This window comes from Mytilus galloprovincialis, chromosome 1 (genome assembly GCF_965363235.1).
Source record: "Mytilus galloprovincialis chromosome 1, xbMytGall1.hap1.1, whole genome shotgun sequence".
NCBI classification, from domain to species: domain Eukaryota; kingdom Metazoa; phylum Mollusca; class Bivalvia; order Mytilida; family Mytilidae; genus Mytilus; species Mytilus galloprovincialis.
Genome location: NC_134838.1, coordinates 70,600,517 through 70,614,145, shown reverse-complemented (window position 1 = coordinate 70,614,145; position 13,629 = coordinate 70,600,517). Strand labels below are relative to the sequence as shown.

Sequence of the window (13,629 nt, the reverse complement as noted above, 5' to 3'; positions counted from 1 at the left end):
TTTTGATAATATGACATTTGTTGTCAATTCGTTTGATGTGTTTTATCATTTGATTTTGCCATTTGATTACGGACTTTCCGTTTTGAGGTTCAGTATTTTTGTGATTTTACTGTTTTCTTCATTGTGTGTGGTAATTCTGTGCTTGCATTATTCATCCCGAATTCAATGCAGGCAGGTATCTTCTTACAGCTATCTCGAAATTAACGGAAACCTCATTTAATATACGTGTCATAGAAGACCTCATTTGTGTTCCCTTTGTACTTCAAGTTCTACTTTAAGTGCCATAACTAGTCTCTTTTAAAATTGCGGCAAAATATATTTCGGCTAGGGGTCTGGAAAAATGACGCAAAATCTGCAATCTGCAATCTGAACGTTTCCCTTTAACTGAAACGCTAGTTTTGTTTTAATTATTTTTTTGAAAATATTCTGGTCTCAAAGCAAAATATAGAATCATTGTAAACTTTTAGTTTGGATGAAGCAATAATCGTTATTTACATGGTTAAGTCTGCGACTTTTCCCCCTTTTTTTGTGTTTGTTATTTAGTTTCAACTTGCAGAAAAAAGTGTTATACCTGCCAATTACGTTTCTTTTTTTCAAATTAATTTAAGAGGGGACTGGTTATTATTTATATAAACAATGCGATTTTAGAGTTTCAATTTCCCTTCTTGTAGTTTCTAAGTGGGAAAACAGGGAACACTCAGGAAAACTATTCTTAGACCTCATTGCTACATTTTATATATATCGGCTGATTAATGTCGGATATGTCGAATCTGGTCTTGTGTTCTATTTAGACTTTGATGTAACCTTTTTCTTGACTTTGAAATTTATTCACAGTACAATACTTTTAAAGGTCAAATTCTTGATCACCGATATGACCCAATTTCTCATATTTGACAAAAAACGTATATCAAAATTAAAACAAAGTCTAAAATAGATAATTTACTTGCATAAACTAGATATTATGTATCCTTATTTCATTCTTGTGTAGTTTAGCCTAGCCACTGTCTAATTAACCATCGAGTTGCCTTCCGAAGACCGCCGAAGCCAGACAAATTACCCGATGAATACATAAACTTAGACATAAATATTGAACTCATGCAAGTGGATTTCTCTATGTATGTTTGATTTCATATTATAGGTCGAAACAATATGTAAATAATCGTTTTTACCGATTTAAGAAGGAGTTTTAGTAGATCGAATCGGTCAAATAGTTTACCCTTTTTCACTTTCAATGTTGACATTCTTTACCTTTTTATAGCTGAGCTCACACAGTTCATACCTAACTCATCTCTAGCTAAGGGGTTCAATTGAAGTTCATATGAATACGTATTTCGCGAGGTAGAATTATTCACTATGAAGAGGTATAATTCATTAGCGATGTTTATTAACTAATTTGACAAATTGAACCAAACTGGATACTTAAAACGAATTCTTATTCTTCTTTTTCACTTACGCTAGTGATTAAACAAATACAAAGATGTTGTTTTAAAGTTTTTTCTATATCTCGTAGCTTATGCTCCTTTAAGATCTACCAAATTCGACGCTGCGGCCGTCTTGACCTTGATGTTTGGTATGAATGATTCTTTTATTGTTGAAAAACTTAGCCACTGTCAAGATGAAGAACAGACATACAACCCCTGTTCATTGATAATTTATCATTTTTGCTGTGTATTGTTGCGATTTTGTGCAATGCACATTTACCTCATATCCCTTTATTTTCAATTTAAAGACAATTTAAAGCTCTGGAATGTTTGTATTGAATTCAAGATTTATAGAAAAATTTTGGCTTCGAGCATCACTGAAGAACGCAATTTGGAGATATGCGCACACCATTGGTGAACAAGCTTGGATACATACCATTATAAGATGGAATCAAAAGAATTTTCATCAATAAAAGTAAACTTAACTTTTTTCATAGAGTTTCGCGTGTGAAAGGGAAATATCACTATTAAGGAAAGATCACTTCTTGCTGATTATAAAAAGTAAAATCACAAAAATACTGAACTCAGAGGAAAATCTAATCGGAAAGTCCATAATCACATGGCAAAATCAAATGACAAAACACATCAAAAACGAATGGACAAGAACTGTCATATTCCTGACTTGGTACAGGCATTTTCAAATGTAGAAAATGGTGGATTAAACCTGGTTTGATAGCGCTAAACCTCTCCTTTTGATGACAGTCTTGTTAAATTCCTTTATATTTACAATGATGCGTGAACTAAACAGGCATAATAAATACAATAGTCAAAATATGGGTACATCAGTCATCATCGTGTAACAATTTTAAAAGGAACAATTTAACAGAACACAACATATCTATCTACAAACACATTCATTGATTCGCATGTCTGACGTCAGAAAATTTTATACGTCACATATATTTGTCATTCAATGTATAGACAAACAATTTTAAATTTACACATGGGCAATATTGGCATACAGGGTTAAAAAATCAAAAGTATGTAAGAAGTAATTTCAGAAATACTTTAATAGATTGATTTAAAGTAAATTCCGTTGGGTATGCTTTTGAAGTATATTTAGAAATATTAATTTTGAATCTGTCAATTAGATAGCATTTAGTCAGATCTTTTCTGATAATTTCTATAATCTTTTAAAAAAAATACAGGAGCAAGTCTGCAATAAAAAGAGCGCAATTAGCGTCAATTTAATTACTAACAATTGTTTATCAATTTAACTGCGAAGCGTACATGAAAATTGTCAAGGATATGTCTACCAAACGAGTTTTGGATATCGACACTGTCAGTTTATTCAATCTCGATTATGATCTTCCACCAAAAATTTTCTTTCTTTCCGAAAAGGGTTCTGAATAAGTTCTTTTAAATCCTAATAACCATTAGAATCTTAGCAATATCATAAAGAAACCAGTCAGATATTTTTGTTAGGTAATAATTTCAAGATGTCATGTATATCAAATGGAAATGATAGCTTTGCAGCTATGACATGTCGAATGATGAAAAAACTTGGTTGCTTAAGTTAAAGAAAAAGGTTGCAAAGTTAATTCTAAATATAGAATTGATTTTTAAGAGTTCAATAAAAACCCAACGAATAATGCTGTTTATTTCGCTTGTAATACTCCTATTCTTTTGTATTATTCAGCACGAACCAGAAGACCAAGAAATGATGTTCTTGGATAATCATTCTGACTATTGAAGTAATGTGGACCACTATAACCAGTTGTTCTTATCCAAGCATGACCATCTTTTTTGATTTTACACATCGCCGTCATTGAGGCCGACATATGATTACCAGAGTCAGCACCTTTCTCTCCAGTTGATGTGATGACTTCATCATCCACAACCAATTCCGTTATGACACGGTTTGCATTAGCGGATGATACTGTCCACGAAAACATATATATATACCATTACGTGGAGCCACAAATACACCATCATAATTGTTGTAATGACTGCCTTCGTTTAAAACAATAGTGTCAAACACAACTGTCGATTCTTTATCTAAAGTGAAAGCTCTACTTTTGATAATTGCGAAGAACATAACTGCATCATCCTTTTTATCTAAAAAAAAACAAACCACAAACACATATTATTACTAAGCTTATGCAAATATTTAATGAAAAAACAAAGCAGACTAAATATATGTAATAAGGTGTTAAACTAGTAAAAGAAATAAATCCTGCCACTTGTGGTCTTTGACGGATAACATTTTCTCTTCATTAGTCTGCTATGTCGACTCAAATTGTTGTTGCTACTTTTCGGTGGCTTTTGCATCATCAATTAAAAAATATATAGAATGGATCCTGCTCCGCATGTGGCACCCGTTTTGTTGTACAAACCCAATAATAAGTATTATTTGGTAGATCACATTCGGGGGAAAGGGACAAGAATTATAGTTACGATATTCGGAACATATCCGCTATCATTTATAAAACGGATATTCCATAACGGCCAACCAACTCGTGAAGACAATTAAATCCGTATTAATGTTATCCGTTATCTGACCGTTAGTGCAGATATATTGCACATCTGTTCAGCCAGAAGTTCACTCATTAAAAGAAAAGAATTTAAACTAGAGGCTCTAAAGAGCCTGTGTCGCTCACCTTGGTCTATGTGCATATTAAACAAAAGACACAAATGGATTCATGACAAAATTGTATTTTGGTGATGGTGATGTGTTTGAAGTTCTTACTTTACTGAACGTTCTTGCTTCTTACAATTATATCTATAATGAACTTTGAAGATTTTTGTAAAAGATAACTAAGATTTACGAAAAATGGTTAAAAAATGACTATAAAGGGCAATAACTCCTAAAGGGGTCAACTGACCATTATGGTCATGTTGACTTATTTGTAAATCTTACTTTGATGAACATTATTGCTGTTTACAGTTTATCTCTATCTATAATAATATTCAAGATAATAACCAAAAACAGCAAAATTTCCTCAAATTACCAATTCAGGGACAGCAACCCAACAACGGGTTGACCGATTGATCTGAAAATTTCAGGGTAGATAGATCTTGACCTGATAAACATTTTTATCCCATGTCAGATTTCCTCTAAATGTTTTGGTTTTTGAGTTATTAGCCAAAAACTGCATATTACCCCTACGTTTTATTTTTAGCCGTGGCGGCCATCTTGGTTGGTTGACCAGGTCACATCACACATTTTTTAAACTAGATACCCCAAACTTTGGATTAATTTGGCCCATTAGTTTCAGGGGAGAAGATTTTTGTAAAAGATTACTTAGATTTATGAAAAATGGTTAAAAATTGACTATAAAGGGCAATAACTCCTTAAGGGATCAACTGACCATTTCGGTCTAGTTGACTTATTTGTAAATCTAACTTTGCTGAACATTATTGCTGTTTACAGTTTATCTCTATCTATAATAATATTCAAGATAATAACCAAAAACGGCAAAATTTCCTCAAAATTACCAATTCAGGGGCAGCAACCCAACAACGGGTTGACCGATTCATCTGAAAATTTCAGGGCAGATAGATCTTGACCTGATAAACATTTTTACCCACATCAGATTTCCTCTAAATGCTTTGGTTTTTGAGTTATAAGCCAAAAATTGCATTTTACCCCTATGTTCTATTTTTAGCCGTGGCGGCCATTTTGGTTGGTTGACCGGGTCACGCCACACATTTTTTAAACTAGATACCCCAATGATGATTGTGGCCAAGTTTGGTTCAATTTGGCCTAGTAGTTTCAGAGGAGAAGATTTTTGTAAAAGTTAACGACGACGGACGACGAGGACGACGACGGACGACGGACGACGGACGCCAAGTGATGAGAAAAGCTCACTTGGCCCTTTGGGCCAGGTGAGCTAAAAATGAAAGTGAAACACCAGACATGACATTTCGTAAACGGATCCAACTCCTGAAACGGTATTCTTTTTACAGCTAAATATTCATATATTTTCAATTCATTATACTTTTGCACGTTATTGGTGGTTAATGTTTAAATCGGGTAATATGACCATAAGCAGTCTTCGATGTCCTCTCGGTAGATCCTTAGATGGTAACTCGTGTAATAAACGTGTCAATGCCGATACATTATATCGAGCCCAGGCATTGTTAGTTGATTCTTATGACTTTGAAATTTGAATTATCATTTTAGTGTAATTATATTATCAAATATGACAATTAAGGTCAAATCGGTTAACTTCGTACCATGTGTTTCTGGATATGTATGATTAAATGTAATTTTTTTTATTTCTTCAAAATAAACAAATTCCCAACCATTCTATTTATATGGTAATCAATCTAACTTATACAAAATTTGACTTTACATGAATGTTTATAGTAACGGCATTTTCTCTAAAAAAAACGTTATACCTCTATTAAAAGATGAGAAGTGATATTGCGGGTAACATATTATTTTATGTAAAAGTAAATTATTACATTGTCATTTAATTATCAATTATCTTTTGATTGTAGTAATGTCATCTCGCCTTACCTGCGCTGATGTTCTTGATAGTCGACTCAAGAACACCAAGTGACGCTTCCATTTTATCCAATCTATTCTGTAGAAATTCATTAGAAACTTCTGTGACATTTTGTATCGACTTGGTGTAAACATCGCATCCAGAGAACAAGAAAAAGATGAAAACTATAACATTAATTTTTACTATAATATTTATCATTTTAAACAACTGTTCCAACAAACAAGAGCTTACTACCACATTTCTTTCTTTCTGAACAAAACTATATAGAGACACAAAATGTGAAAGAAATGCGTTTCAGATTAAAATTAAAAACAATTTTACAGAATTAATGATATAAGAAGACAAGTGGCGAAGATATACTGACGCTAAATAAATAAACACATGGTTGTTGTTACATATTCATCTCAATTTAAAGTTTTGCACTGTAAAATGAAATTAAAGAAACATAGTTTAGATACTTTTAAAATTATTTACACTGCTTTATCTGTTTTTTTTTGTTCTGAAAATAAAAGTGAGGTGCAGGTATCAGCAATATACTTATAAATTTGATTATTTAAGATATGCATGAAATGTGTTTATCTCGTGATATAAAATTCACAAGAAACCAATACATTTTTTAGATTAATGAAGCAGTTCTTTCTTGAAATTTATGTTGTTGTTATTGCCAAAAGTTGGAAAGTGGATGAGTCATATTTGTAAAATCAAAAGTCAAGTATCAAATATTTCATATTTCTTTTTTTTTTTTTTTGGGGGGGGGGGGGGGGGGCGGGGGGGAACAAACAATATCGAAAAGAATCGCATTAACCTTGAAAGGAAAGAAACCGAGACTGTTGGCAGAGTAAGCGTTGTCTCCTTTTATGCATGACCACTCGTGATGCGAACCTACTCTCAGTAAAAATGTCATAATCGGCAATAAGACATAACCAGACGTACATTCTGTTCTCTCAGGATTTAAGACCAAAACACATGTTGCTTAACTCGTTGAGACATGGGGAAAGTGAAAGAGACGCGAAACATACCAAAGTGTCATTCAAACTCAACATGGCTAAAAAGGAACAGTCAATCAGACGAACAACAGCACACAAAACTCAACATTGAAAACAAAAGACTGAGCACCACGAAGCCCACCAAAATCAGGGGACGATCTCATGGGCTCTGGAAGGGTAAGCATATTCTGCTCTATATTTTTCATCATGAACATCATTCGGACGGGCAGATGGTTAGTTTCTATTGATAAATGGAAAGTCATATCATTCCTGTGGCATATATTCTAGTTTGAAGTTACCCATTCGTGTTAATATCAACCGAACTGCTATTTTTTTGGAGGTATCTTTAATCGCAACTGTGATATATGACTTACAAGCACTCGTTGAAAAGTGGGGTGAAGAGTGACAGGACATGAATAATATATCTGAAATTGAACTATAAGAACATTGCAATATGGTGCTTTACGAAGTCTGCATCAAAGGGTTGGGCAAACAGTTAGCTAACACTATGCAGTTGATCACAATTTGGACACACAAAAAACTACTACTTGTTGAAGTGTATATGTACCAAATTGAACATAGATTTTATCGTTCAAAAAGACCAGCAATGGATGATAATATTCGGTATACTTACTTTTGAGGAATTCTGTCATAAAGCATAGACAAATAAAATTTTGATTTTACTGCAAAATTGTAACGATTTGGAGAACAGATTTGCGACAAAAAGTTTTTATTTCTTACAAATCAACATCTGAAATGATATCGCTTGGTAAATAAACGCCATAACAATATTTCTAAATTCCATCTTAAACTGTAAAAAGGATTGGTGATGAGAACTTAAGAAATATGTTTTGTCGTACATCTTGGCGACTGCAAAGTTTGGGTATCCAGTATAAACATGGACAATTGTCATCATCCTTTTTTTTATGTTAAACTTAAAGTTAAGGAATATATGTCTCTCAATAAATGCTCTCATTCGTTGTATGGCTGTATTCAAGGTTCTATTTGGTTTGATCAGCTCTTCAACCTTTGCATTTTTTTTTGTTTTTCAAACGTTTTGACTCGAGCATCACTATAGTGACTTTTATTTTCCAAATGCGCAGCCGGTGCAGTAGAATTGTTACCTTTAATGTAATTGTAATTCAATAGTTTCAGTTTTCTTGTTTAAAAAGTTTTTTTATTCCAAAGTTTCTTTTACCCTTCCTACATACTTTTATCATCAAATACGCTAATAAATATTTGGAAAACAAATGTTTCTAATGTAAAAATGTAAAACAAAATCTGTTTAGTAGATATTGGTGTTGTCTTTACGTTTTCAATAACAATACGGACATTCCATCATCTACTGCAACGATTTCTTTAAATATAGTTGTCCTTTCTAATCTATATGAATTGATAAGGAACTCATTATAAACTATGTCACAATCTTTATGTTTCAAAGTTAATGTAAATCAATATAAATTTTAGCTTATAAAATATGTTTTGCCGGGAGGAGTTATGCCTCTTATCACAAATTAAAGCAAGCGACATTGAAATTAGTTTACCAGTGTTCAAATCTCTTAAATCGATAAAAACAGAATTATCAATGCAACAAAAATAATCTGCTGGAATATATAAAATAGCCCACACTTCCTATATTTCCACATATAATACAGACATTGTTTAAAACAACTTTTTAGTCTGTAATGAAAGGGTCAATACATTATCTTATTCAACGTTGGTGTCAGTATTCAATGAAACTCTTTATACTCCAACATTTATTTTTATTTTGTGTAATGATATCTGGACTCATTTTAAACTTAAGCTACATGACCAGTATATTTGTTTCAACGTCATAGGCAGGGGCGGATCCAGCCATTTAAAAAAAAGGGGGGTCCTAACCCAGGACAAAGGGGGGGTTCCAATTACATGTCCCCATTCAAATGCATTGATCGTCCAAAAAAAAGGGGGGGTTCCAACCCCCGGAACCCCCCCCCCCCTCTGGATCCGCGCCTGATAGGTCATATTAGTTATGAAATAAACCAATGTTTGTTACAGAGTCACAAGTTAAGATATTAAATATAAGTGCTGTATATTGATATGATATTGTAATTATTTTGTTTATTTATCTTGACCTAATTTGTTGTGTGTGCCTTTATAACAATCATAATATGTTTACATAATTGGGTTTTATTTGTTTACAAAATAATGGTATAATTTTGTAGTTTAAAAATCATCCATTCTTAAATTTTACGGACGCCATCAAGATTTGGTTGACCATTATGGAATATCCGTTGCACTGATGATATCGGATATATCCCTTATGTCTGGTGCAAGAAAATTGGTACCGTTAATTTTATTACTACCACTGGGTCGATGCCTCTGCTGGTGGACTATTAGTCCCCGAGGGTATCACCACCCCAGTAGCCAGTACTGCGGTACTGGCATGAAAATACGGATTTTTGTGTTATTAAAATTTACTGTTACAAAATGATAGAAATTATTATAAATTAAGGAATGTATCTCCCTCATGTAAAGCTCTGATTCCTTTCACGGATTTGGCTATACTTTTTGGACCTTTTGGATTATAGCTCTTCATCTTTTATATAAGCTTTGGATTTCAAATATTTTGGCCACGAGCATCACTGAAGAGACATGTATTGTCGAAATGCGCATCTGGTGCAAGAAAATTGGTACCGTTAATTTTATTATGTCGTAACTATAATCCCGTTCCTTTTTCACTTTTTACCGGATTTGCAATAACATCAGCAACACGACGGGTGCCACATGTTGAGCATAAACTGTTTACCCGTCCGGAAGTCGATGTTGTGTCTTCTGTACTATAATTTGGCTTTTTCTTTTGTAGCCATGGCGTTGTGAGTTTATTTTATATCAATGAATTTGAATGTCCCTCTGGTATCTTTCGTCCCTAGTTTAGAAATCACTGAAACAATCATGGATACTGATGGAATTATTAGAAATTTCTATTTCACTTGCATAATTATTTCGGAATGATCATGATCTACGATGCGTAATCTAAACTTCTACAGTATTCTAGAAGTTTTACGTCTACAGTTTTCTAGGGTTCCCTTCTACAGTGATCTGGAAGTTTCCGTGACATTTTTAGTATAGAGATACAAAAGTAGTTTAGATAGAAATTAATATACCTGTATTCTCAAAAGTTGTCTGGAGTTGTTGGATTGAGATTTTTATTTACGAACAACTTCAAACCGTATAGAGGGTTATTTTTGCGGGTATAAAATTTCGGGATTTTCATTGAATAAGGTAGACAATATATTTTGGATGTTATTATTTAGGCGGAATCAAAACTTTTATACTATAACATTGCAAGTGCACTTTTAAATTGGCAGATTTTATTTTTGGCAATTTGTATTATCCGCGAAAATGAGCGAAAATAACCCGATATACGGAACTAGATTGTGAACTTATTTGACATATATATTTCATTGGATGCTGCACTGTTAAGAGAAGAATCCTGTATAATCAAAAGACATTTCTATAAGTATAATATCTCTTGTAAAAATGTGTTATTGATATTTGTCTTTTGCTGGCTACAATTTAAAGGTGATTTCTGGCCGTATCAATACCAATGCTTGTTACAACGTAATGTGTCTAGATATATTATATAAAGCCTGTATACCAATGCTAATTACAACGTATATTTCTAAAATATAATACTATATGAGATAAGATAGTAAGGCAGTATATCGAAATGTCTTACATTGTTAGGGTATTAAATAAAAAGTCGAGAGTAGTTTACCGATGTTTAAATCTCATAAATCAATTGCAACAAGAATAACAATTAATGTACAAAAAAAATGAGGGAATTGAATGAACTCCAAAAAAAGCGAGACAGTTTGTTTCGATAGTTTAAGCGTCTCGTATTATCATGCATCACCCGAAATCAAAATTAACTCTTTAAAGATACCAGTATTTAAATTTTGTATGCCATGCGCTCGTTTCGTCTACACAAGACTCATTGGTAGCCCTCGATTCATAAAAGTTAAATTATTATGTAAAGTATGTTGAAGAACATTTGGAACCCGTTACTCCGAAAGGTTTTGTCAAATACAGTGAGGAAATCTATTTCTGGTGTTGTTGTTTTTTTAATTTTTTCGAAAATTCAAACTTTTGTGAACAGTTAATTTACTATCAAGTAACCATATCGATGATAATTCAGAAATACTGACTACACGACTAATGATTCCCTGTGGGAGGGTGGCATCGACTGATCGGTTGTTAATAAACATACCAAAGATACCAGTAATACATGTTTGTACACCAAACGCGTGTTTCGTCCACAAAAGACTCAACAGTGACGCTCGATTTCCAAAACTTAAAAGAACCAAATACGAAGTTGAAGAGCATTGAGGAACCAAAATGACGAAAGGTTTTGAGAAATACAACCAAGGTAGTAATCTTTTCCAGAACCAAAAAATCCTTAGTTTTTCGATAAAATTCCAAGAAGTTTTAACAGTTAATTCTTTATTATGGCTGTGTCTATGATAACACATGTCAACAAAAAAGTGCTGACTAGTGGGCTGCTGGAACTCTCGTGGAATAAAACTTCTACCAGCAGTGACATCGATTTAGTGGTGGTAAATTTAACTGAATACTCACTCAGTCAAAATATCTAAATCGGATAACATTACAAATTATACAACGATTCTGGTATCTAAAATTCTAACATGTCATTTTATGTATAGATACAGGTGTTTGTTACAGCATCATTGGTTCAGATACTGATTATAATGGATGGATATATGGCGGTTTAACGAACAGCGGTATATTAAATGCATATTCAGGACGGGAAAATGTTAACGCCAAATATTATGAACCCTTATTTGTACAAACGTTACGGTGAGCTTGATTTGTATCATGCTAATTCACTATCTGAGGGAAGATATTTCAACTCATTTAGATACATCATTCTAAATTTAAGCCGACCAGTATTTGCTCTAACTTTTAATGCCGCGTGATTTGCGAAGAGGTAGCAAATATCAATTTGGTTTAACCCGTTTGAATCCACAACCTTTTATACTCGGGGCTAGAGCTCAATAATGAAATCATTAAGGTGGTATCATAGATATAAAGGCAGTTTATCTCTGTTTGTTACAACTTAGGTTCAGATATCTGATTTTAAAGTAAAATATCGATGTTTTTACATCGACATAGGTAAATAAGACATTTTCACGATCGCTTTATTCAGCAATGTTTATAACTTAGTTATCGTTCATTTTGTAAGTGTTTTGTTGACACGAATCGAAAATGATATCTACATAACAATAGATTTCTTAAATCCGTGATTTTGTCAAATCAATCTGAGAAGTAATTTTCTTCATAACACGGCGACAGATTGAGGTGCCAAATTTAAGACTATCAATTGAAATATTGGGCAATAAGTCACCATAAGATCTCTAAAAATGTTGCAATAGTTCTTCAGCGTGCATATTTATCTGTATGAATCTGACTTTTACTGTTGAGTCTGTTTTTGGTGGTATTCATTTGACGTGGCTCTGTACTTATGCATCCCATCATTCTGTTATTGATCTTTGATAATTTTTGTATTCTTGTCTTTCATTTGTGCTTATATTCTTTGTCTATATGCCTTTTAATGTTTCTTTGTTACAATATCGTGGCTCTGTTCTAATACATGTACATCCCGTCATTGTTCTATTATAATTTTTGTATTCTTACCTTTTTTTGCTTATATGCTTTTTCTGCCTTTTTGTGTTTCTGTGTTACATATGATGTGGCTCTATAATTAGACATCCCGTCATTGTGTTTTTGTGCAATGGTAAACGTTTGTTGTTGTCCATTCGTTTTTGATGTGTTTTGTCATTTGATTTTGCCATGTGATAAGGGAAATTCCGATTTGATTTTCCTCTGATTTCAGTATTTTTGTGATTTTACTTTTTAAATATTTTCTCTTTTTATATTTTTCTGGTTTTTTTTAGTGATTAAGATAATAACATAATGTTGACTGCTGTTTCCCTATTTCTGACATTTACACCTATCATATCTGCTTGTTTTTGTCACAATTCGTTGTCAATTTAATGGAATTTTATGCAACTATCGAGTTTTTAATTACTAAGGCTTTACTATTTCAGGAATAGATAATCTTAGCTGTATTTGGCAAAACTTTCAAGAATGTTTGGTCCTCAATGCTCTTCAATTTCGTACTTTATTTGGCCTTTCAAACTTTTTTGGATTCAAGCGTCACTGATGAGTCTTTTGTAGACGAAACGCGCGTTTGACAAATATAAAATTTAAAGCCCGGTATTTATGATGAGTTTATTTACTTGAAAGAATTTGAAATAAATTCCGTACTTTACAAAGATTTAAAAATCATCTGTTAGCAGCAAATATCAATAAAACAATATTCTTATTTTTATGACATTACCACAGAACTGGCTACTAGTCGACTGACATGAGGTATAGACCCAAAGTCAGGTAACTACACCAGATGTGTATTTCAATATATAATATCTCTGCAATATGCTTTAAGTCACACTATTTGAAAATCGAAATCAGAGCACAGACCTTGAATAACTAATAAAATAAAAAAGGACCAAAGTATATCCAAAACCGGACAAGAAACATACATATTTACAAGCTTTATCATTTAAAGCTGATTTTAAATTAACAGGGCACAAAAGAGAATTCTTTATTAAAGTACACAATATACACAAGATAAAAAAAAACGGT

The 13,629-nt window shown here is 32.7% G+C and overlaps 1 long non-coding RNA gene across 1 annotated transcript; it reads right to left on the bottom strand.

The window, feature by feature from the left end:
• Window positions 1-2,466: 2,466 nt before the first annotated feature.
• LOC143082837 (uncharacterized) lies at window positions 2,467-6,168 on the bottom strand. The gene is made up of 2 exons (XR_012980482.1): window positions 5,947-6,168; window positions 2,467-3,539 (listed from the first exon to the last, which is right to left on the bottom strand). It is a non-coding gene; the product is annotated as an uncharacterized LOC143082837 (long non-coding RNA).
• Between the last annotated feature and the right edge of the window lie 7,461 nt (window positions 6,169-13,629).